This window comes from Amblyraja radiata, chromosome 9, assembly GCF_010909765.2.
Source record: "Amblyraja radiata isolate CabotCenter1 chromosome 9, sAmbRad1.1.pri, whole genome shotgun sequence".
Classification (NCBI taxonomy): domain Eukaryota; kingdom Metazoa; phylum Chordata; class Chondrichthyes; order Rajiformes; family Rajidae; genus Amblyraja; species Amblyraja radiata.
In genome coordinates this window covers 71,021,729-71,045,531 of record NC_045964.1, presented here as the reverse complement: position 1 = coordinate 71,045,531, position 23,803 = coordinate 71,021,729, and the positions used below count along the sequence as shown (strand labels likewise).

Below are 23,803 nucleotides of genomic sequence, written 5' to 3'. Positions count from 1 at the left end.
CCATTCGCACCAGAGTGAGTATAAAGGGGTTTGATTTAACCTCATCCTTAATGCTGATTTGAATAATTACACGATAAGTTGCAAGGGCAGCTGTAATGTTTTTTTGCTGGTAATCGAGGGGACGCATCAGTTGATCGGGATATCAGGGAGTATTTCCGTGTTCTTTCATCAATATTGGTGTCAGATCATTTCCATCTTGTCTGTTTGAAAATAGGACTGAAAGTGCATTTCAGTAAATGTAGGGGGGCCCTTCTACAGAAGGATTTTATTAACCACTGATTTAAACTTAAAGGCATCTTAGGGCGGTGGAGACAGGTTCTCTGGATGCTTTCAAGAGAGAGCTAGATAGGGCTCTTAAAAATAGCAGAGTCAGGGGATATGGGGAGAAGGCAGGAACGGGGTACTGATTGGGGATGATCAGCCATGATCACATTGAATGGCGGTGCTGGCTCGAAGGGCCGAATGGCCTACTCCTGCACCTATTGTTTATTGTCTATTGTCTCCCTTAATTCTGCATTAAATACTTCAGACTTTACAGTGTAATCACACAAGGACCATCACGCAACCCAACCTCACTTCCATTGACTCCATTTACACCTCACGCTGTTTCGGCAAGGCCACCAGCATCATCAAGGACCAGTCACTCCCTCTTCTCCCCTCTCCCATCAGGCAAGAGGAACAGAAGTGTGAAAATGCACACCTCCAGATTCAGAGACAGATTCTTCCCAGCTGTTGTCAGGCAACTGCACCATTCTATCACTAGCTAAAGAGCAGCCCTGACTTACCATCTACCTCATAGGAGATCCTCGGACTATCTTTAATTGGACCTCACTGGACTTTACCTTGCACTAAACGTTATTCCCTTTGTCCTGTATCTGTACACTGTAGAGGACTTGATTGTAATCATATACAGTCTTTTCACTGACTGGATATTTCGTAACAAAAATGCTTCTCACTGTACCTCGGTATATGGGACAATAATAAACTAAACTAAACTTATGTGTGGCATAGAGATGCTCTTCTGATGGAAGGCCATTAAAATTTTAGGAAAAGCCTCTCTCTTCCACTCAGGTACACGTTTCCTAGTGTGGCCTGTTTTCGACAGTCACCGGAGTTGAGCATAGCTGCCAACACTATGTTGCTCATAGGAGTGTATTGGTTCTAAAAATATCTGCCCCTGCCTGCCAGACACCAGTGTAGTTGATCTGCAGCTGCGACCGAGGAAGGATTGTTGCAGCGGAAAGTAATGAGGGCTTCTTTACCAGCCCCTGTCTCACCTCACACATTCACTTTTTTATACTGACTATTTTCCCTCTCAGTGATTCAAGGGTTCAATGATGCTGTTATTATCACATGGCATAGTGATGCTCTTGGTCATTGAGTCATACAGCGTGGAAACTTGCCCACACCGGCCAACATGTCCCATCTACACTCGTCCCGCCTGCTCACGTTTGGCCCATATCCTCCAAACCTGTCCTATCCATGTACCCGTCTAGCTGTTTCATAAACGTTGGGATAGTCCCTGCCTCAACTACCTCCTCTGACAGCTCGTTCCATACACCCATCAATGCAATGGGCTTTTGATGGATGCCCATTAAACGTTTAGGAAGAGCCTCTCTCTCCCACTCAAGGTAGAAGTTTGCAAGTGTGGCCCTTTTTGACAGTCACACTGCCTTATCTCAGAGTGACCTGAGGAGTCAGAGAGGTTGAGCCCTTCACCGCTGAAGAATAGGACACAAAGTGCTGGAGTAACTCTGCGGGTCATGCAGCATCTCTGGAGACCATGGATAGGTAACGTTTCAGGTTGAGATCCTTCCTCAGACTGCACTGTTCTCTGATCCCTGCCAGGCACCGGACCCTTATGTGTTGGATGTAGCAGAACTTTAATCAATGTACATTAGGAATCTCAGATCTGGGACTGCCACAAAACGTTTTGCATCTGGCGCAGTTATAAGGTAAGTGGATTGCACTGCAGGCAAAATAAACCTCAAGCCATAGCTAAGTGGTTGACTGCCAGCATTGTGTTTATGACCCTCCCATGTTTGGCAGGTGCCCAAGACAATATATGGGCAGCTGCCAGCATCACCGAAATGAAGTTGATATACCTTGGACCTCAGATACTCTAGCCAGATCGACATCAGAAGTCGGGCGGCACGGTGGCGCGGCAGTATAGTTGCTGCCTTACAGCGCCAGAGACCCAGGTTCGATCCTGACTATGGGTGCTGTCTGTACGGAGTTTGTACGTTTTCCCCGTGACTAGCATAGGTTTTCTCCAGGTGCTTCAAATTTCCTCCCACACTCCAAAGAATTACCGGCTTGTAGGCTAATTGGCCGGGTAAAAATGTAAATTTACCCCAGCGTGTGTGGGATAATAGTGGTGCGCGGGATCGCTGGTTGGCATGGTCTCGGTGGGCCGAAGGGCCTGTTTACGCGCTGTATGTGTAAACTAAACTAAACTAAGGTCACCAGTAGAGAGTCCAGCAGAATCGCTCCACGTCCCCTCCAGCCTGCCAGACATTTTTTGAGTAAAATCGAGTCTCCCACTTCTGTGCATTTTGGACAGTGGGGCAATATCCAGAATATATTCCCCCCGCTGAATCTTGCCAAGGAAATTCTGCTAATCAAATGGCGGTCTCTGGCTTTGTTTCAAAGCCGAGAACCAAGAAAAACAAGCAATTTTTATATCGGTGTGGCTGGCTGATAGACTGTTTTCAGTGATTTTTAACAAGACCCTTGTGCACAAAATTCTGTTAATCTTGAAACAGCTTATGTAACAGCAAAACAATATATAGAAAAATATAGGGCCGCACAGCGCCAGCTGGCTAATTACCATAATGCACTGTTTCTTTATGACATTTGTCCGTCCACAAAGAACCTATTGAAAAAGCTTAGTTAGAAAATTGTGTGGTATTGATTGCAGCTCGCTGAAGGTGGAATGAAAGTAGTGGAGCAGGCTGACTGTGGGACAATAACTCAAATGTTCACATATTTAATGTGTAATGACCTCTTGGTGAACTCTGCAGCCTTCAAGATGTGCCTAGTATAAATTTGGAACGGCTTTGGTTGCTTTCTCATAATCACTTTAAATTTTCAACGTTGTATCATAAAAGCCCTCTGTCTCATCCCGCTAATACTCTCTCGTCAAACGGGCTGTGTAATCAATACAATTACCCTTCTGAGAGGTTATGAAATGCCCGGACTTAATTTTAAGCAAAACCAAAGTGTGCATTATGGGCATTTTAAAATCCCAATTGGAATCACTTAAGATTACAAGGTTCATATTGTTAGGTTTTAATAACAGTACTCATACTGTTAGGCTCCCAAGATTCTGCTGCCATTGAAGAAATTGCAGCACTTTACAATAGTTACCTGATTAAATGCAATCAGAAGGTTGCTGTTGTTTCAGGTACACCGACAAATATTAGCAGCAAAATTCCTCATCTTCCATGATCAACTTAATTACATGTTTAGAGCAATTGAACAGGCACTCCCACAGTTTTATGTATGAAAGGATCAGAATAAAAAAAAAAATTATAATGGATATGGAACATACATTACAATTACAAATGTGCCTCTATCTTCTCAATAGATTTCGAGTTCTCATGGTAATGTACCGTGAATGAACAGGGAAGCCTTCCCTTATGTCTCCTCAGCCCACAATGTCTCTCCAAACTGTGGATATGTGCGGTCCCTGAGTTTTGCCCTCTTGATCATCTCTGATGTTTATAGCACCATTACTAACAACCTCCAAATAGCCTCCCTAAGCCACAGTGCCTCTCTGTTTTTGTTTTCCTTCCTCCTTTAAGACATCCTTTAAAACCACCTCTTGGCCTGAGTTTTCGATAATCTAACCCTAATATCTCTCTCTGCAATTTGCTGACAAATTTTGTTTGATGTTGCTCCAATGAAGTATTATTTTAGCAAATTTAATGTGCTGTATAAATACTCTTGCCTTGAAAGAGGATGGAATAATACTGTTTACTTCAATGCTACATAAGTGAAAGTAGACGTACCATAGATGAAATGTGATAACAGCTATTTTTGGACAATTTCATATCAGCTTGGAGATCACTCCCGGCACTTCCTTGTATTTTTCTTTACCAGATGCACTGCAATTTACGTTCTTCTCCATTTATCAGCCTGGGGGTGGAAATTAGACTGAGTTGTCCCTTGGAAAACCGCCACTGGGGACTCCAGAGACATCAAGGTCAACCTCACCTGGACAACCTGCCACACTTACTTTGTAGCCATGAACTTCTTCAGTAAGGACCCACCAAAATCTTTTCAAATTGATCCTGCACTTGACCCCCTTAACACACGCTGCCACAAGTCCTTGCTGGAATTTGCAGAATGATGTAAAGTGACCTCAAATTGGGTGTTATCGGTTTTCACTTCACAGTAAGTCTATTTTCACTGCTGTTGCATTGAAGTAAACAGTGCAATTCAACCACATTTCAAGACAACAAGAACATTAAATAGCCATGGAGTTGTACAGCATGGAAACAGGCCCTTTGGCCCAACTTGCCCACATCGGCCAACATGTCGCAGCTACGCTAGTCCCATCTGCCTGTGTTTCGCCCATATCCCTCCAAACCAGTCCTATCCATGTTGCACTGTTTCTTAAATGTTGGGATAGTCCCTGACCCAAATACTGCCTCTGGCAGCACGTTCCATACACCAACCACCCTTGGTGTGAAAAAGTTACCCCTCAGATTCCTATTAAATCTTTTCCACTTCACCTTAAACCTATGGCAAAAATGCATAATTTTCACCAAACCAGATTAAAGATATGGAGAATGTCACCCATTCCTTCTCTTCAGAGATGCTGCCTATCCCGCTGAGTTACTCCAGCATTTTGTGTCTATCTTCGATTTAAACCAGCATCTGCAGTTCTTTCCTAGAGAAGGTGGCCTCTGAAACTTGTCCAAGAGTTCCACTTCTTGGAGGATTTAATCCCACGTGCTGTGTTTCCCTACACCGCCCTCTCTTGACACAAGGCCCAGGTGCTGGTCTACTTCACCCATAGACTCCGACCAGTTTCCCTGAGATCCCGACCCAAGATGCGACCATTGATCTCTGTCCCAACCACTCCCCCAACAATGACCCTGACGTTGGCTGAAATCTTGTGTACATCTCACCCACTGTCCTCCACCCAAGCAGCCTTCTGAACTCTTTATGCACCAACCAATGTCCTCAACCTCCAACCACTGGTGGTCATTTTCTGGGTTGCCAACCCCGCTACAGTTCCTGATCAGCCAGAAATCATCAGTCCTTCCCCTCCCCCTGCCTCGGTCCTGGGCAAGATAATTTTATCTCTGAATTGTCTGACCTGTGGTGCTGAGGCTTTCAGATGTCTACATTAATAATTTCTTAACGCGTGTTAAACTGATTCGGACCAGTGCTCAGATAAGATACTCATATCCTACCAGATCAGGCTCAGAATAAAGTTGAACTACAAATAATGAAATAATCCAGCCTTAAGATATACGCACCTAAAATTGCCTAACCTTAGATTATAAAGAGTGGCACATCGGCAGAGGTGGTGGAGCAGCTGCCGTTTGGTGCCAAGTATCTGGGTTCAATCCTGAGCTCGGCTTGTGTCTGTGTGTGGAGTTTGCACACCCAACCTGTGACCACATGAGATTCCTTTAGGGTGTTCCAATTTCCTCCTACACTTACAGATGTGTGGGTTTGCAGTTTAATGGGCCTCTGTAACTTATCCCCAGTGTTGGGAGTGGATACGAAAGTGGATTAACATAGAAGTGTTGTGAGTTACTGCATGCATGGAAGACCAGTGGGCTGCAGCCTGTGGGGGTGAAGCCTCCAAGCCGACCACTGCTCGTCTCCCGATGACCAGAGAGCGGAGAGGAGGGAGCCGGCAATGACGGATGCGAGGAGCAAGGCCGGAAGAAGAGTGAATCGGGGTCTTACCTCCTGCTACCTCCCGCAGCATATAGATGGCCAGGCGAGGAGAAGAACGTCAGTTCGATGGACGATTTGGATCAAGGCGAAGATTGGAGGCCTTGCAGCAGCCTGGGGCTTGGCTGGATCGGTCTCCGCTCCATAAGACCTCGAGCGTGGACTGGACTGAACTTTGGAATGGCACCAAATCTTGATGCCTCTTGCATGATAATTGGGGATTGTGCTTTGGTGTGGCAACACTTTACGGAACTGTATGCAAAAAAAGAATTGCACTGTGTGCTTGCATACAGCAAATAAAGCACCATTGACCATTGAGTTGGTGATCGATGGTCAGCGTGGACCTGATGAACCAAAGAGCCTGTTTCCATGCTGTTATTTATCAATCAAGGTCATGAAATTAGTGGTTACATATATTCCAAATTACTTTATTATTAAACTTGTGAGGGAATAAGTCCTTTTATATCAAATTATAAAAGGACTGGACAAGTTAAATGCAGGGAAAATGTTCCCAATGTTGGGCGAGTCCAGAACCAGGGGCCACAGTCTAAGAATAAAGGGGAGGCCATTTAAAACGGAGATGAGAAAAAGTTTTTTCACCCAGAGAGTTGTGAATTTGTGGAATTCTCTGCCACAGAAGGCAGTGGAGGCCAATTCACTGGATGCATTTAAAAAATAGTTAGATTGAGCTCTAGGGGCTAGTGGAATCAAGGGAGATGGGGGGAAGGCAGGCACGGGTTACTGATTGTGGATGATCAGCCATGATCACAATGAATGGCGGTGCTGGCTCTAAGGGCCAAATGGCCTCCTCCTGCACCTATTTCTATATTTCTATGTTTCTACGTAAATGGTTAAATGGTTCAATGCGTTATTATCAGATGTGTGGCGTTCAAATGCATAGTGAAATTATTTTCTTACAAAAGTCCAGTCGAGTATGATAGGGTCATAGAATCTTTCAGCAAGGAAACAGGCCCTTTAGCAAAAGAACAGTGAAATTGTTTTCTTTCAAACAGTACAATCCAATATTATAGTCATAGAGTCTTACAGCGTGGAAAAAGGACCTTTGACCCAACACCTACAATACCCACCTGCCTGCATTTGGCTTATATCCCCCCCAAACCTGTCCTATCCATTAACTATCAAAATCTTTCTTAAACATTGCGATAGTACGGGCTAATAACGGGAAAAAGCTCATACTTAAATTCTGGAAAAATGCGCCTACACCAACAATAAAAATGTGGATATCAAATATGTTTGAAACACTACATCTGGAAGAGATGAGATTCCTCTTAGCAGGCAAAGCAGACCACTTCCAAAAGACGTGGTCTACGTTTTTGGAACTATTACAAGCATAAGGTGCAATAGTAATTTACAAAATAAATAAATAGATAAATAAATAAATGGTGCCAGGATCTGGCAACGGGGGGTAAAAAAAACAAAACAACAAAAACAGACTTGGTTGGTAGTCCCCTTTCTGCGGAGTTTAATGTTATAATAGAGCGATTGTTTCTCCTTTCTTTTTCCTTCTTTCCTAGGGTCTACCTTCTTTCTTTACTTCCTTCTCTAACTTCTTTTCTAAGGGGCTTTCTTTTCTCAACACTCTCCTGCACCTTCACGACTCTTGCGCACTTTCCTTACTTCCTTTACTTCTATCTTTTTTTTAAAGCTCAAAAAATGAAGCGGTACAAAAAATGTATTAAGACATATGTGTTGTGTATTATTGTAACTTACCGTACTTCTAATAAAAAAACCCCAAAACCCCCCCCCCCCCCAAAAAAAACCCCATTGCGATAGTACCTGCCTCAACTACCTCTTCCAGCAACTTGTTTCATATACCCACTACCTTTGGTGTGAAAATGTTACCCCTCAGGTTCCTATTATATCTCTTCTTCCCTCACCTTAAACCTATGTCCTCTGGTTCTCGGTTCCCCTATGCTGGGCAAGAGACTCTGTGTGTCCACCCGATCTATTCCTCTCATGATTTGATACACCTCTATAAGATCACCCCTCATCGTCCTGCGCTCCAAGGAATAGTGTCCCAGCCTGCTCAACCTCTCCCTATAGATCGAGCCCTCGAGTCCTGGCAATATCCATGTAAATCTTTTCTGCACCCTATCCAGCTTGATGACAAATAAGCGCATCCCCGATTAGCAATTGTACAGAAATAGTCTACTGAGCCCGCACGCAAGAGGCGCCATGATTTGGCACCTTCTCCAAGTCCAGTCCATGTTCCAGTTGTTATGAGCGGTGCCCGATTCAGGCAAGTCCCAGTCTGCTGCGGGCCTCAAGCCATGGTCTTCCTTAGTCGATCAGCAACCAACATCCTCTCCTTGCCTGCCCACCTTTGTGCCCCGAAGGCACAACTGGGTTAAAAGTTCGATACCCGAGTGGTTCATTTGTTCACACAGAATAACTTAGTTAAATTTAATTTTAGTTTAGTTTAGTTTAGTTTAGTTTATTGTCAGGTCATTGTTTAACAAGAGATGTAGCTTTGAGGTGATGGTGAGGCTCGTGGGCAGCAGAGCTAACCAGCTTTTCTTGATCAACTCGGACAAGTACCCAGCAACTATGAAAGTCCGATATAATTCAGCTGAATTGATGGTGTCATCAGCACTGTCTGAACTTGACAAATGATCCGTGGCATTCAGAGGCCATTGCACAATGAACAGAATCTCTGATGGACTGCCTGCTTCTTCCACTCAGGACAAAGTAAGTGGGAGTTAGAAAGTCAGCTACCAATTTTAGCCTGCCACTGAAATATTCCTCACCGCCACATAGAAAATAGGGGCAGGAGGAGGCCATTCGGCCCTGCGAGCCAACACCGCCATTCATTGTGGTCATGGCTGATCGTCCCCAATCAATAACCCGTGCCTGCTAACATCCCCATATCCCTTGATCCCACTATTCATGATATGAATAGGCAAAGGAACACTTTTACAGAACAGAGAACCATGTAGTTGTGGACTCTTCAGCCCACAATGTCTGTGCTGAATATGATGCCAAGTCCAATTCTTAACTGTCTGCACATAATCCATATCAATCCATTCCCTGCATATCTACAGTGTATGTGCCCATCCAATAGCCATTTAAATCCAATCCAATCCAATCCAAATTTATTTGTTAAGCACTTTAAAACAACCAATGTTGACCAAAGTGCTGTACAGAAGAATAAACAAGACATCATAAACAGACAACATAACAGCTCACATGAGGCGCAACAATTACATATGAAATACAACAAATGGCACTATCTTATCAGCTTCAACCACCATGCCAGCAGTATTTTCCAGGCACCAACCGTGCTCTCTGTAAAAAATGTTTCCCCGTGCATCTCATTAATTTATTTTGGGGATACAACATGGAAACAGGCCCTTTGGCCCACCATCAGCGCCGACCAGCGATCACTCCGCATGCCAATATTATCTTACACAATATGGACAATTTACAATTTTTACCTAAGCCAATTAACCTGCAAACCTGTACGACTTTGGAGTGTGGGAGGACACTGTAGCACCTGGAGAAAAACCCACCCGGTCACAGAGAGAGCGTACAAACTCCATACAGACAGCACCCATCGTCAGGATCGAACCCGGGTCTCTGGCGCTGTAAGGAGTTTAGAAGGATGAGGGGGTATCTTCTAGAAACATATAAAATTATAAAAGGACTGGGCAAGCTAGATGCAGGAAAAATGTTCCCAATGTTGGGCGTCCAGAACCAGGGGCGACAGTCTTAGAATAAAGGGGAGGCCATTTTTCACCCATTGAGATGTGAATTTATGGAATTCCCTTCCACAGAGGGCAGTGGAGGCCAAGTCACTGAAAGGATTTAAGAGAGAGTTAGATAGAGCTCTAGGGGCTAGTGGTGTCAAGGGATATGGTGAGAAGGCAGGCACGGGTTATTGATAGGGGACGATCAGCCAATGATCACAATGAATGGCGGTGCTGGCTCGAAGGGCCGAATGGTCTCCTCCTGCACCTATTTTCTATGTTTCTATGTTTCTAAGGCAGCAACTCTACCGGTGCACCTCTGTGCCGTCTCTTCAGTATTATCTGCTAATACCACCTTCATGTTTGCCGTTGTCACCATGACTGAAATAATAACCATGGAATTCAACAGTGCTATTGGTTTTGGTCGATACACTTAAAGCACTCCTTACCAGAGCTTTACTGGTGTCCCCATGAATACTTTCTGACACCTACCTCCCCCCCTCCACCCGCCCCTCAACTCAGGAGGATTTAAAGTTGCCTGTCAGTGGCGGGTGCAGGAGTGAGACAAATGAGAAGGATGAGGCAGGTTAAAGGGAGCAAGTTCAGTGGACAGCAACATGGCAGGGAGGGAGGGAGGGAGGGAAGACTGAGGGGTTCAAGTCAAGAGTCAATAGTGTTCATTAGTCATGTGAATCGGAACAATGAAATTGTTACTTGTCGTTGCTTTACAGGCACGCAAGACACAACGGCAACAGCAATAAATGTACAATAAGTTATTAATTTCTCCTGGGGCAAGGCCAGCTTTGGTGATATTAGACAGGTGCTTTTAAAAGTGGATTGGGGATTTTCCAGTAAAGGGAGAAATCTTGGAGGAACCTGAGCCAAGTAAACAAGTACGTCAGGCACTGGTCGGCGTGGACTCGTTGAGCTGAAGGACTCATTTCTGTGCTGTATAATTTTATAACTCTATGACTATGAATAAAAAACATCTTGTGCTTAGCAAACATCTTTCACGTGTATGATACCGGACACTTTACCAAAGAAGTGAATGTGAAGTGTAGTTATTGTTATGATTTAGTTTAAAGTTTAGAGATACAGCACGGAAACATGGCCCTTCGGCCCACCGAGTCTGCACCGACCAGCGATCCCCGCACATTAACTCTATCCCACACACACTAGGGACAATTTTGCATTTATACCAAGCAATTAACCTACGAACCTGTACGCCTTTGGAGTGTGCGAGAAAACAGAAGATCTCAGGGAAAACCTACGCAGTCACAGGGAGAATGTACAAACTCCGGACAAGCAGCACCCGTAGTCGGGATCGAACCCGGGTCTCCGGCGCTGCGAGCGGTGTAAGGCAGCAACTCTACCGCTGCACCACCGTGGCCGCCCATGTTGCTCTCTGTACGAAACAAAGCAACCATTTTTGGCAGAAAAGCTCCCTCATACAGCAAACCATCAATGACTACCCTACCCGGGATTTATTTTTGATATCGACGCATAAATATTTGCCAAGACTAGAGCGAAAACTTCCCCATCCTTCCTCAAAATAGTTCCTCCGGAGGTACACAAAAATGCTGGAGAAACTCAGCGGGTGCAGCAGCATCTATGGAGCGAAGGAAATAGGCGACGTTTCGGGCCGAAACCCTTCTTCAGACTGATGGGGGGTGGGGGGGAGAAGGAAGGAAAAAGGGAGGAGGAGGAGGAGCCTGAGGGCGGGGGGATGGGAGGAGACAGCTCGAGGGTTAAGGAAGGGGAGGAGACAGCAAGGGCTAGCAAAACTGGGAGAATTCAACGTTCATGCCATCCGGACGCAAGCAACCCAGGCGGAATATGAGGTGCTGTTCCTCCAATTTACGGTGTTGCTCACTCTGGCAATGGAGGAGACCCATGACAGAGAGGTCGGATTGGGAATGGGAGGGGAAGTTGAAGTGCTGAGCCACCGGGAGTTCAGGTAGGTTATTGCGGACTGAGCGGAGGTGTTCGGCGAAACGATCGCCCAACCTCCGCTAGTCTCCCCGATGTAAATCAGCTGACATCTAGAGCAGCGGATGCAGTAGATGAGGTTGGAGGAGATACAGGTGAACCTTTGTCGCACCTGGAACGACTGCTTGGATCCTTGAATGGAGTCGAGGGGGGGAGGTGAAGTGACAGGTGTCGCATTTCTTGCGGTTGCAACGGATCTTTGGCATCAGCCCTCGTGGGTATGCCCTCGTGGGATTCTAAAACCAGCGCACGTCGGCTTAATGTAAGAGGAGAGAGATTTAAGAGGGACCTCAGGGGCAACCTGTTCACTAGAGGGTAGGCCGTATCTGTAATGAGCTGCCAAAGGAAGCTATGGAAGTGGACACAATTACAACTTTAAAAACTCATTTGCTCAGATATATGGATGGGAAGCCTTCAGAAGGCTATGGCCTAAATGCAGGCAAACGGGATTAGCCTAGTATGCCAAGTAGGTCAGCATTGACAAGATGGGTCAAAGGGCCTGTTTCCGTGCTGCATAGAACTCCGACACTATGACTGTCTGGCGGACAGTGAAATTCAGTATATCATGCAAAAGAGCTTTTCAGACATTGCAACTTTCCCTCAATGCTGCACGATGTGGTTGAGAGCTTGAGATTAGAACAGCCTTTGTGAAACTGATCAAATGTTACCAGTCAATATGCCCTAGTCACCGAGAGGGTTATGTGTAACTTGTTCTGTCCTTTGCCCCCAATCATGAAGGATCCTGACAAGGAAGTAAGTCACGCCACTGAGAAGGACCAGCACAGAAGGAAATTCCTCTTCAGTGACATGTTGATTAAATTAGGAATGTTGAACTGAATTTCACCTCGGTATCTCAAATCTCATCTCTCGCTTTATGCTAAGCAGCTCACCTGTGTACCTTCAAGGAAAATTACTGTACAAAGGATTCACACAAAACAAGGATGCTTGAGTGGGTTATATGCAGAATATAGAACATGGAACAGTACAGCACAGAATAATCCTTTCTGCCCACAATGTCTGTGCTGAATATGATTCTAGGATAAACTAATCTCGTTTGCCTGCACATGATCCATATCCCTCCATTCCCTGCATATCCATTGCCTATCTAAAAGCCTCTTAAACACCACCGTCATTTCTGCCTCCACCACCATCCTATGCAATGTGTTCCAGGCACTCTGTGTAAAATGTCCCGCCTCACATATCTTAAACTCTCCCTCACCTATTATCTAGTCCTCCATTTGGTTCATTATTGTCACATGTCCCGAGGTACACTGACAAGCTCTCTGTTGGGTGCTGTCCAGTCGGCAAGAGGATGACACATGATTACAATCAAGCCGTTAACAGTGTACAGATACAAAATGAAGAGTATAACTTTCAGTGCAAGATAAAGTCCAATAAAGTCCAATGAAGGAAAGTTCGATGAGGTAGATGGGAGGTCAGGAGTGCTCTCTAGTTGGTGAGAGGATGGTTCAGTTGCCCTGCCTAACTCATCTATGTCTCCCATGATTTTAACATGCTTTTTTGAGGAATACTTTCCCTTTCCAAGGAGGGTTAAGTGGGCATGGAGCCCAAATATCATGGATGCTCACCTGAAAAGAAGAACACTTGAGCAATATGTCATCCAGACATTGTTTGCAAGGAGATGTGACAGGAGAAACTGTGACCCTGGAGGCTTCAATGTCAGATTTAGCCCATTCGGCCCATCAAGTCTACTATGCCATTCAATCATGGCTAATCTATCTTTCCCTCTCAACCCCATTCTCTTGCCTTCTCCCCATAACCGTACATCAATGATCTGGACGATGGTGTGGTAAATTGGATTAGTAAGTATGCAGATGATACTAAGATAGGTGGGGTTGTGGATAATGAAGTAGATTTTCAAAGTCTACAGAGAGATTTATGCCAGTTGGAAGAGTGGACTGAAAGATGGCAGATGGAGTTTAATGCTGATAAGTGTGAGGTGCTACATCTTGGCAGGACAAATCAAAATAGGATGTACATGGTAAATGGTAGGGAATTGAAGAATGCAGGTGAACAGAGGGATCTGGGAATAACTGTGCACAGTTCCCTGAAAGTGGAATCTCATGTAGATAGGGTGGTAAAGAAAGCTTTTGGTGTGCTGGCCTTTATAAATCAGAGCATTGAGTATAGAAGTTGGGATGTCATGTTAAAATTGTACAAGGCATTGGTGAGGCCAATTCTGGAGTATGGGGTACAATTTTGGTCGCCTAATTATAGGAAGGATGTCAACAAAATAGAGAGAGTACAGAGGAGATTTACTAGAATGTTGCCTGGGTTTCAGCAACTAAGTTACAGAGAGAGGTTGAACAAGTTAGGGCTTTATTCTTTGGAGCGCAGAAGGTTAAGGGGGGACTTGATAGAGGTCTTTAAAATGATGAGAGGGATAGACAGAGTTGACGAGCTTTTCCCACTGAGAGTAGGGAAGCTTTTCCCACTGAGAGTAGGGAAGATTCAAACAAGGGGACATGACTTGAGAATTAAGGGACAGAAGTTTAGGGGTAACATGAGGGGGAACTTCTTTACTCAGAGAGTGGTGGCTGTGTGGAATGAGCTTCCAGTGAAGGTGGTGGAGGCAGGTTCGTTTTTATCATTTAAAAATAAATTGGATAGTTATATGGATGGGAAAGGAATGGAGGGTTATGGTCTGAGCGCAGGTATATGGGACTAGGGGAGAATACGTGTTCGGCACGGACTAGAAGGGTCGAGATGGCCTGTTTCCGTGCTGTAATTGTTATATGGTTATATGGTTATATGATGAGAAGGGAATGGAGGGTTATGGTATGAGTGCAGGCAGGTGGGACTAAGGGTAAAAAGTTGTTCGGCATGGACTTGTAGGACCGAGATGGCCTGTTTCCGTGCTGTAATTGTTATAACCCCAGGCACCGTACTAATCAAGAATCTACTCTAGCTCTGCCTTAAAAATACCCATTGACGGACTCCACAGCCTTCTGTGGCCACAAATTGCACAGATTTACCACCATCTGACGAAAGAAACGCCTTCTCATCTCCTTCCTAAAGGAACATCCTTCTATTCTGAGGCTGTGGCCTCTGGTCCTAGACTCTTCCACGAGTGGAAACACCCTCTCCACATCCACTCTATCCAGGCCTTTTACTATTCAGTAAGCCCGGTACCCATCATCCTTCTAAATTCCAGCGAGTACAGGCCCAGTGCGGCCAAATGCCGGTGTGATTACTTTTCATAGCGTTCTTTGTTGGAGATGGAAACTAGCTTCAACATTACATAGAGACAGCCTGCAAACGGTGACTCTTCCCCTTGGTCATGTTATTAGATGCCCTTCGATTGACCCTGTAAACTCAAACAGATCTGGTGCTGGACCACATTGGCAACGGTGATTCTGACAGCAAGACCAGAATCAGGGACCGAGGATCCTTGTTTCCACGGGTGGCTACAGAGCAAGTCAGTCGACATGTTTCGAACTCGCTGTTCCATCACCATAACAGCGTCTCGTCATCTGGCATCTAAATCGAAGCATTTATGCACGCATTTTCTGCTCATTTTATCGCTGCTGTCAACTGCGAGAACTCGGAAACATTGCTACTGTGCCACAGTTGCACATGCTTGAGGGATTCAACGAACTTCACACCCTCTTGGCCAGCTTCCCAACCTGGTCCTTTTTCTTTTTTAAATGGCTTTTTAGTTTGAGCGTTCGTTTAATTCCCCCCCCCCCGTAGTTGAGATCACTCTTTAACCTCCCCATAAACCGAACAGGGTTGAGATCAAATCACTCAGAATTCTTGAAACCCTCCAACTTCATTCAAATGCAGACAGCTTCATGAGCAACAAATGCCCTTTAGTGCTAGGATCCCCACACAGTAATGTGTTTGTGTTTAGTGGTCTTGTGTCCTCTGCCAGCTCAGATTCAAACATTAATACTTCTGTCTCTCTCTTTTTTTTCACGCCAACTTGCCCGAAGCATTCTGCTTTCACCCCAGCTCAAGACTCATGGAGAAACCTCTTTCACTTTCTCCCACAGCACTATAAGGACTCCTCACGTCACTCCCACACACTCCTGCTTTTTTAAAAGGCACAAAGCGCCGGAATAACTCAGCGGGTCAGGCAGCATCTTTGAAGGACATGGATCAGTGAGGTTTCATGTTGGGACCCTTCTTCAGATTTATCGTGGTAGGGAAGAAAGCTGGAAGAGAGGGGAGACAGGACAAAGTCTGGCAAATAATAGATTGAGATAGACACAGAGTGCTGGAGTAACTCAACGGGTCAGGCAGCATCTCTGGAGAACATGGATCAGTGACTTTTCATGTCGGGACCCTAATTCCTCTGAAGAAAGGTCCTGACCTGAAACATCACCGATCCATGTTCTCCAGAGATTCTACCTTTCAAGCTGAGTTACTGCAGCACTCTGTGTCTTTTCATAGATCCGTACAAAATGTACCCATCCTTTCTCTCCAGAGATGCTGCCTGCCCCACTGGGTTACGCCAGTACTGTGTATCTATCTTTAGTATAAACCAGCTTCTGTATTTCCTAGTTTCTAAGTAACAGGTTGATATAGGTGAGGGTTCTTCTGATAGGCAGATGGTTGGATGAAGGCCAGCGATCAAATTACAGATGGTGTAAGTCAAAAGGGTTGAAGTTGCAAATTGTGAACCTAGCAGATGGGGGGTAGGGAGGGAAGAAGTGTGTGTGTGTGTGTGTGTGTGTGTGTGTGTGTGTGTGTGTGTGTGTGTGTGTGTGTGTGTGTGTGTGTGTGTGTGTGGTTGTATGTGTGTGTGTGTGGTGTGTGTGTGTGTGTGTGGGTGTGTGTGTGTGTGTATGCGCATGCGTGTGTGTGTGTGTGTGTGTGTGTGTGTGATTGTGTGTGTGTGTGTGTGTGTGTGTGTGTGTGTGTGTGTGTGTGTGATTGTGTGTGTGTGTGTGTGTGTGTGTGTGTGTGTGTGTGTGTGTGTGTGTGTGTGTGTGTGTGTGTGTGTGTGTGTGTGTGTGTGGTTGTATGTGTGTGTGTGTGTGTGTGGTGTGTGTGTGTGTGTGTGGGTGTGTGTGTGTGTGTGTGTATGCACGTGCGTGTGTGTGTGTGTGTGTGTGTGTGTGTGTGTGTGTGTGTGTGTGTGTGCGTGCGTGCGTGCGTGCGTGTGTGTGTGTGTGTGTGTGTGTGTGTGTGTGTGTGTGTGTGTGTGTGTGTGTGTGTGTGGTGTGTGTGTGTGTGTGTGGGTGTGTGTGTGTGTGTGTGTATGCACGTGCGTGTGTGTGTGTGTGTGTGTGTGTGTGTGTGTGTGTGTGTGTGAGATAGTTATCTAAAATGTCAAAAATTCACTCATTATACCATTAAAGTCATCCAAGTGGAATTGAGGTGTTGTTCCTCCAGTCAGTGAGACCAAGCATAGACTCAGCGACTGGTTCACCAAACGCTTGTTCTCAGTCAGCCAAGGCCTACTGGATCTCGCGGTTGCGAACCATTTTAACTCCTCTTCCCATCCCCGTGCTCACCTCTCTGAACTGGGCCTCCTCTATTGCCAGAGTGAGACTACACACAAACTGGAGGATAAGCACCTCATATTCCATGTGGGTAGCTGACAACCAATCATATGAACAATGAATTCTCCCCCCACTTTCTCCCCCACCCTCCCACCCTTTCATTCTCTCCCCCCCCCCCCCCTGTGCCCCACCTGTACTCACAACTATGTCTGCCCTCCCCATCCACTTCCACCTACATCCTTTCCTCTAGCTTCACATTTCACGACTCTTCAATCCTTTTGTTTCGCACTGTCTGTCATTTCATCTCTGGCCTTTACTGAACCATTTGTCAATCAACCCTCCTCCCCTCCCCCCCACCCGCGAGCTGTATCCACCTATTACTTACAGGATTGTTCTGCCCCTCCTGTCTTGCAGATTTATTTCCCCCCTTCCCTCCCCACCACCACATTCAGTCTGAAGAAGGATCTGTCCCAAAATGCCATCTAGCCTCGTACTCCAGAGTTGCTGCCTGACTAACTGAGCTACTCCAGCACTGTATGTCTTTTTTTTGTAAATCAGCATCTGCATTTCCTTGTTTCTACATGATTCTACCTTTAAAAACCCATGTTGATACCTTAGTTAATCTTTTTATAATTTTCATTTCCACCCTAGATCATTATGTGTCACCCAGTTACTTATTCAGAATGGGGATGGTGCTCATAGCTGATCACACTCAAAATAAACGTACCCTTTGCATAGAGTTAGCTATTAAGGCTTGAATCAAAGAATCAACGTGTAGAGTCAGCACTCTCAGCCCACTCAGTCAGCATCAGTTCCATGTAGATTCATTCAATCAGTTCTGTTTCTCCATAGCCCTGAAAATTACTTTATTTGTGGTTACTTTCTCATTACCATTTCATAGCCCTGCTTGGATCTACTTTTACTACCTTCAGAGGTAGTGGTTACCAGCTTATAACTGCAGCCCATTCCATCGTAGATACAGCCCTCTCCACCATCAGGAACATCTATGTGAAGGTGGCATCAAGGATCCCCACCATCCAGTCCATGCCATTTTCTCATCGGGAAGGAAACGTAGAACCTTGAAGTACCACACCACCAGGTTCAGGAATACGTTTAGAGGCAGCACGGTGGCGCAGCGGTAGAGTTGTTTCGGTGGCAACGGTAGAGTTGCTGCCTTACAGCGCCAGAGACCCAGGTTCGATCCCGACTACAGGGGTGATGTCTGTAAGGAGATTGAACATTCTCCCCGTTACCGCTTGCGTTTTCCACACGGGCGCTCCGGTTTCCTCCCACACTCCAAATACATAGAGATTTGAGGGTTAATTTAGCTTCGGTAAAAATTGTAAATAATCCATAGTGTGTAGGATAGTGTTCGTGTGCGGGATGATCGCTGGTCGACGCGGACTCCGTGGGATGAAGGTCCTGTTTCCCACTGTAGCTCTAAAGTAAAATAAACTAAACAGCTACTTTCCTCCAACAATCAGGTTCTTGAACAGACTCGGACAACCCCAATCATACTTCAGCAATGGACCTTATCATGAACTTGTTTCCAATTATGTTTTGCACTTATGGCTTGTTTTCTTTGCTGTCTTTTTCTTTTCATCCTCTTGAAGAATCAATGTATATTTTATGCATGGATTATGCACAAACTATTATTTTGTGTGTTGTTTCAGTCTATGTAACTATGATATTGCTGCAAACAAGATTGTCATTGTACCTGTACCTCACCACACATTTGCATTTGACAATAAACACAACTTAGCTAAAAATGTTCTCACATCCACATCTGCATTTTGCCCATCATTTTGTAGACCTGCTCCTGCTCCTTGAAGTTCTCACTTGCAGAAACAGTATCTACCCAGCTACCATACTTAGATCCATCAGCATGGTGTATATTTTAACATTCTCTTGAACTTATTTGCTTTTAGAACATCCCCAGTTCCTCCAGTCAATCCTTCCAGCTGACTTCCTTACTATCAACCTCTTCAGCAACCTCTCAGGACCTCCCCACCGTTCTCCATGTGGAATGACCAGGACTGCTGGATGAAGAATGATAGTCAATGAGGATCACAATGGCCATCAGTGCTTTTGTTAGTCTGCAGTAAACCAAAGGTCAAATAGAAGGTAGTTGCAAGAAAAGTATCACTTCTTGATTAAATATCACCATCAAAGAGCAGCTTCATTGGCATCTGAATGCCAAGTTGCGCATTGTTTTTTCATCTTTTAGTGGTTGTCACCTGCACAGCACTGTTCTGTTTTATATAACATTGCTTCTTCAAACAATGCTATCTGCTAAACTGGATTTCAGCATTTGTATCATCCACTTCACTCAGCAGTTAATATCAAGATCAATAATCCATGGAGCGCAATCCTCACAGAACAATCAAATCTGTGCAGTAATTTTACAACCACAATCTTTTATATCCTAATAGAATCTGTACTTCACTATATTGCACGAGATTAAAAAAGTGTTTATTGAAAACATCATGCAGTGTCTCGTTCCATAGATTTTGGGTTATTTACACAAACTTTCAGAAGCCACAAAAATGTGGAACTTGCATTCACTATTGATATGATTGAAAATAATCATACATTCTATTTTTTAGATCATTCAATGTATTCTTTATAGAAAGCAATGCATTTTATAAGAATGACTTTTTCTACCTGTCAGTGAGCTCTGTCTAATCATCTCGATCAACTATCTCAACTGCCCATGTCTCATTTATCTGTGCTTCTTGTTCTTGGCCTTTATAAATCAGAGCATTGAGTATAGAAGTTGGGATGTAATGTTAAAATTGTACAAGGCATTGGTGAGGCCAATTCTGGAGTATGGTGTACAATTTTGGTCGCCTAATTATAGGAAGGATGTCAACAAAATAGAGAGAGTACAGAGGAGATTTACTAGAATGTTGCCTGGGTTTCAGCAACTAAGTTACAGAGAAAGGTTGAACAAGTTAGGGCTTTATTCTTTGGAGCGCAGAAGGTTAAGGGGGGACTTGATAGAGGTTTTTAAAATGATGAGAGGGATAGACAGAGTTGACGTGGAAAAGCTTTTCCCACTGAGAGTAGGGAAGATTCAAACAAGGGGACATGACTTGAGAATTAAGGGACTGAAGTTTAGGGGTAACATGAGGGGGAACTTCTTTACTCAGAGAGTGGTAGCTGTGTGGAATGAGCTTCCAGTGAAGGTGGTGGAGGCAGGTTCGTTTTTATCATTTAAAAATAAATTGGATAGTTATATGGATGGGAAAGGAATGGAGGGTTATGGTCTGAGCGCAGGTATATGGGACTAGGGGAGATTATGTGTTTGGCACGGACTAGAGGGGTCGAGATGGCCTGTTTCCGTGCTGTAATTGTTATATGGTTATATGGTTATATATGGTTATTTAATTCTACATCCACATTGTATTCATTAGTTCAAGATGGTGCCTGCCTTCTTACCTTCCACTACCTGCAACCTCCGGCAACCACCTGCAACCTCCGGCAACCACCTGCAACCTCCGGCAACCACCTTCAACTAGCATCGCAACAGGCTTCGACTAAAAAATTACCGATTTTTAAAACGGCAACCTATTTTTAGTCGCGGCCAGTTTTGAATTTTTTGAAATAATCGCCGGAACATAGAAGAAGCAGAAACCACTTTTGACCATTAGGGAGACTGACAAAAACCTCCGGGAACCGCACGGAAACCTTGGGTGGGGTGCAAAGTCTCCAGAGGTTTCCGTGCAGGTTTCCTAAGTGGGACAGGGGCATTACTCTACCTCGTCCAGAGCATCAGAGACACCCAGAGAGTGGCGCGGTGGTACAGTGGTAGAGTTGCTGCTTTACAGCACCAGAGACCCGAGAGTTGCTGCCTTACAGCACCAGAGAGGGTTTGATCCTGACTGCAGCTGCTTGTCTGTACAGAGCTTGTACGTTCTCCCCGTGGCCTGTGCGGGTTTTCTCCGAGATCTTCGGTTTCCTCCCACACTTTCAGGTTTGTAGGTTAATTGGCTTGGTATAAATGTAAAATTGTCCCTTGTGTCTGTAGGGTAGTGTTAGTGTGCGAGGATCGCTGGTCGGTGCACACTCGGTGGGCCGAAGGGCCTGTTTCCGCGCAGTTTCTCTAAACTAAACTAAACTGAACTAACGTTCACCTGACCAGTGAGGTCTGCAAATAATTTATGAATCTTTCCTTTATCACCATAGTAAGAGTCACTTTATTTTTTATAAGGAGTAAGCTAATGGTAGTTTTGGTTTCCCTGAGCAGAAATGGGATTTGTAGTCAGGATTTATATTACTAGAGAAGTTGAAGGTGATATCGTAGGAATGTAAACCCCATACTTTGTGGTCACACAAGTCATGCCAAGTTCGCTAATAGGTTTCTTCTGTAGAAAGACATATTCTTTCACGGAGATGTCCTGAGTAAAGAAACACCAGAAAGAAGTAGGTATGTGACCCAATACTTTAAAACAATGTAAAACAATTTGGAATCTTGCGTCAGGCTCTTGAACATATCAGCTGCCTCTTTGTGAAAATATATATAGTGGGACAGACCTCTCTTCCATTATTTGCTTAGAGTCAAATAATTTCTTTAATATTCCACCACTATCTTAAGTGACACTAAATCAAACTCCATTATCGACATACAATTGTTTTCTTTCAATTGACCTGCATATACTCCTGTTCATAGTAGAGGCGGGTGCAGTTATGACATTTAAAAGACACTTGGGTGGGTACATGGATAAGGAAAACTTAGGAGGTATATGAGCCATGAATGGATGTGGGAGGAGTTGATTAGTTCATAAGTTTGCCAGTCATATGAGCAGAATTATGTCATTAGGTCCATCAAGTCTACTCTGCCATTCTATCATGGCTGATATATCTTTCCCTCACCTGCCTTCTCCCCATAACCTTTGACACCCTTACTAATCAAGAAACTGTCAATCTCTAACCACTAGAGCTCTATCTTAAATCCATCCAGTGATTTGGCCTCCACAGCCATCTGTGGCAATTAATTCCACAGATTCACCACCCTCTGACTACAGAAATTTCTCCTCCTTTCTAAAGGTACATCCTTTTTTTCTGAGTAAGTCACATTGAACAGCATAGATAAGTTGGGCCGAAGGGTCTGTTTCCGTGCTGTTTAAATCTATGACTTTATATTAATGAATCCTTCAAGCCATTGTGTATTGACAAATGGTCACCCCTCACACATATACTTGTGGTTTCTACTTCAAGTCCTTCCCTCTGTATCTAGTCTGGTCCCAGGAAAGGACTTCTCTTCCAGTTCCATTGACAAGGTTATTGACAGCCTGGGGGCAGGGAGCAGGATCTCCTCACTGAGGGGTTTAGAGAGCCAGTGGTCACATTTGCAGGTTACAGGGCACGTAATTTGGGATTGAGATAAGGCAAAGTGTCCTCTTTCTGAAGGAAGCAAACCTGTGGTAGTTCTCTAAGAAAAAAGCAGTGGGGGCCAGGAAACTGAATACATTTATGAAGGAGATGTCAGTTTAGTTCATAAGTTCATTAGGTATATGAGAAGAATTAGGCCATTCAGCCCATCAAGTCCCCTCCGCCATTCAATCTTAGCTGACCTACCTTTCCCTCTCAAAACCACTCTCCTGCCTTTTCCCCATAACTCCTGGCACCCAAGAATCTGTCAATCTCCGCCTTAAAAATATCCATAGACGATCTCCACAGCCTTCTGTGGCAATAAATTCCACAGATTCATCAGGCTCTGACTAAAGAAATTCCTGCTTATCTCTTTTCTAAAATTACGTCCTTCAATTACGTCCTTCAGAGGCTGTGAGCTCTGGTCCAGGACTCTCCCACTAGTGGACACATCCTCTCCACATCCATTCTACCCAGCCATTCACTATTAAGTAAGTTTGAATGAGGTCTCCCCTCATTAGGGTTGCCAACTTTCTCACTCCCAAATAAGGGACAAAAGGTCAAAATACGGGACAAATTCCCGACGGCAATTCGTTGACTGACTTGGCCGCTGCTGGGCGAATGATGAGTTGGCTCGGCTGCTGGACTGCACCCAACGCCCAGCCGTCGGGCCAGCTGAGGAATTTGGCCTGCGCGATGTTGTGCGTAAAGTCCGGCACCCCGTCCAACTCATGAACCGATGATCGACCATGAGAAGGAGGGGTGGTGGTGTCGGCGGTAGGCGAAGGTCCAATGGTCGGACAGCTGGCCGGGCTTCCAACTGACGGGGCCATGGGTGAGGAGCTGCTGCTGCACTAGGTCGGGATGGGTGAGGCGGGGCCAGATGCGGTGCTCCAACCCGACAGTCCCCTCGATCCGAGTAGTAGCAGTCAAATGCGGGACAAGGGCAGTCCCGTATGGGACAAACCAATTTAGCCCAATGTATGGGATGTCCCGGCTAATACGGGACAGTTGGCAACCCTACCCCTCATCTTTCTAAAGCCCAGCGAGGACAGGCCCAATGCCGTCAAATGCTCTGGGCCTATATTTGTCAATTTCTAGAATTGGTTGGGAATTTCATCTTGAGATAAAGAATGAGCTGTAATGGTATTGAATGGAGACACAGGTTACATGGCCTACTGCAATTATCATTCAATGTATTTGCTTCATCTTATCTGAAGCTGTTGTGAATCTGCTGTGTTGGTGGCATGTTTTTGTGTTTCATGACGTTCCTGCTACAATTATTAATAATTATACGCACACAATTAATTCTTCAATCCTCAAGAGAGTTTTTTTGTTTGAAAA

The 23,803-nt window shown here is 44.9% G+C and overlaps 1 long non-coding RNA gene across 1 annotated transcript; it reads left to right on the top strand.

Annotated features, from left to right (window-relative positions):
- The first annotated feature begins 467 nt into the window (after positions 1-467).
- LOC116976611 lies at positions 468-22,958 on the top strand. The gene is made up of 3 exons (XR_004413001.1): positions 468-491; positions 6,560-6,562; positions 22,871-22,958. It is a non-coding gene; the product is annotated as an uncharacterized LOC116976611 (long non-coding RNA).
- The last annotated feature ends 845 nt before the right edge of the window (positions 22,959-23,803 follow it).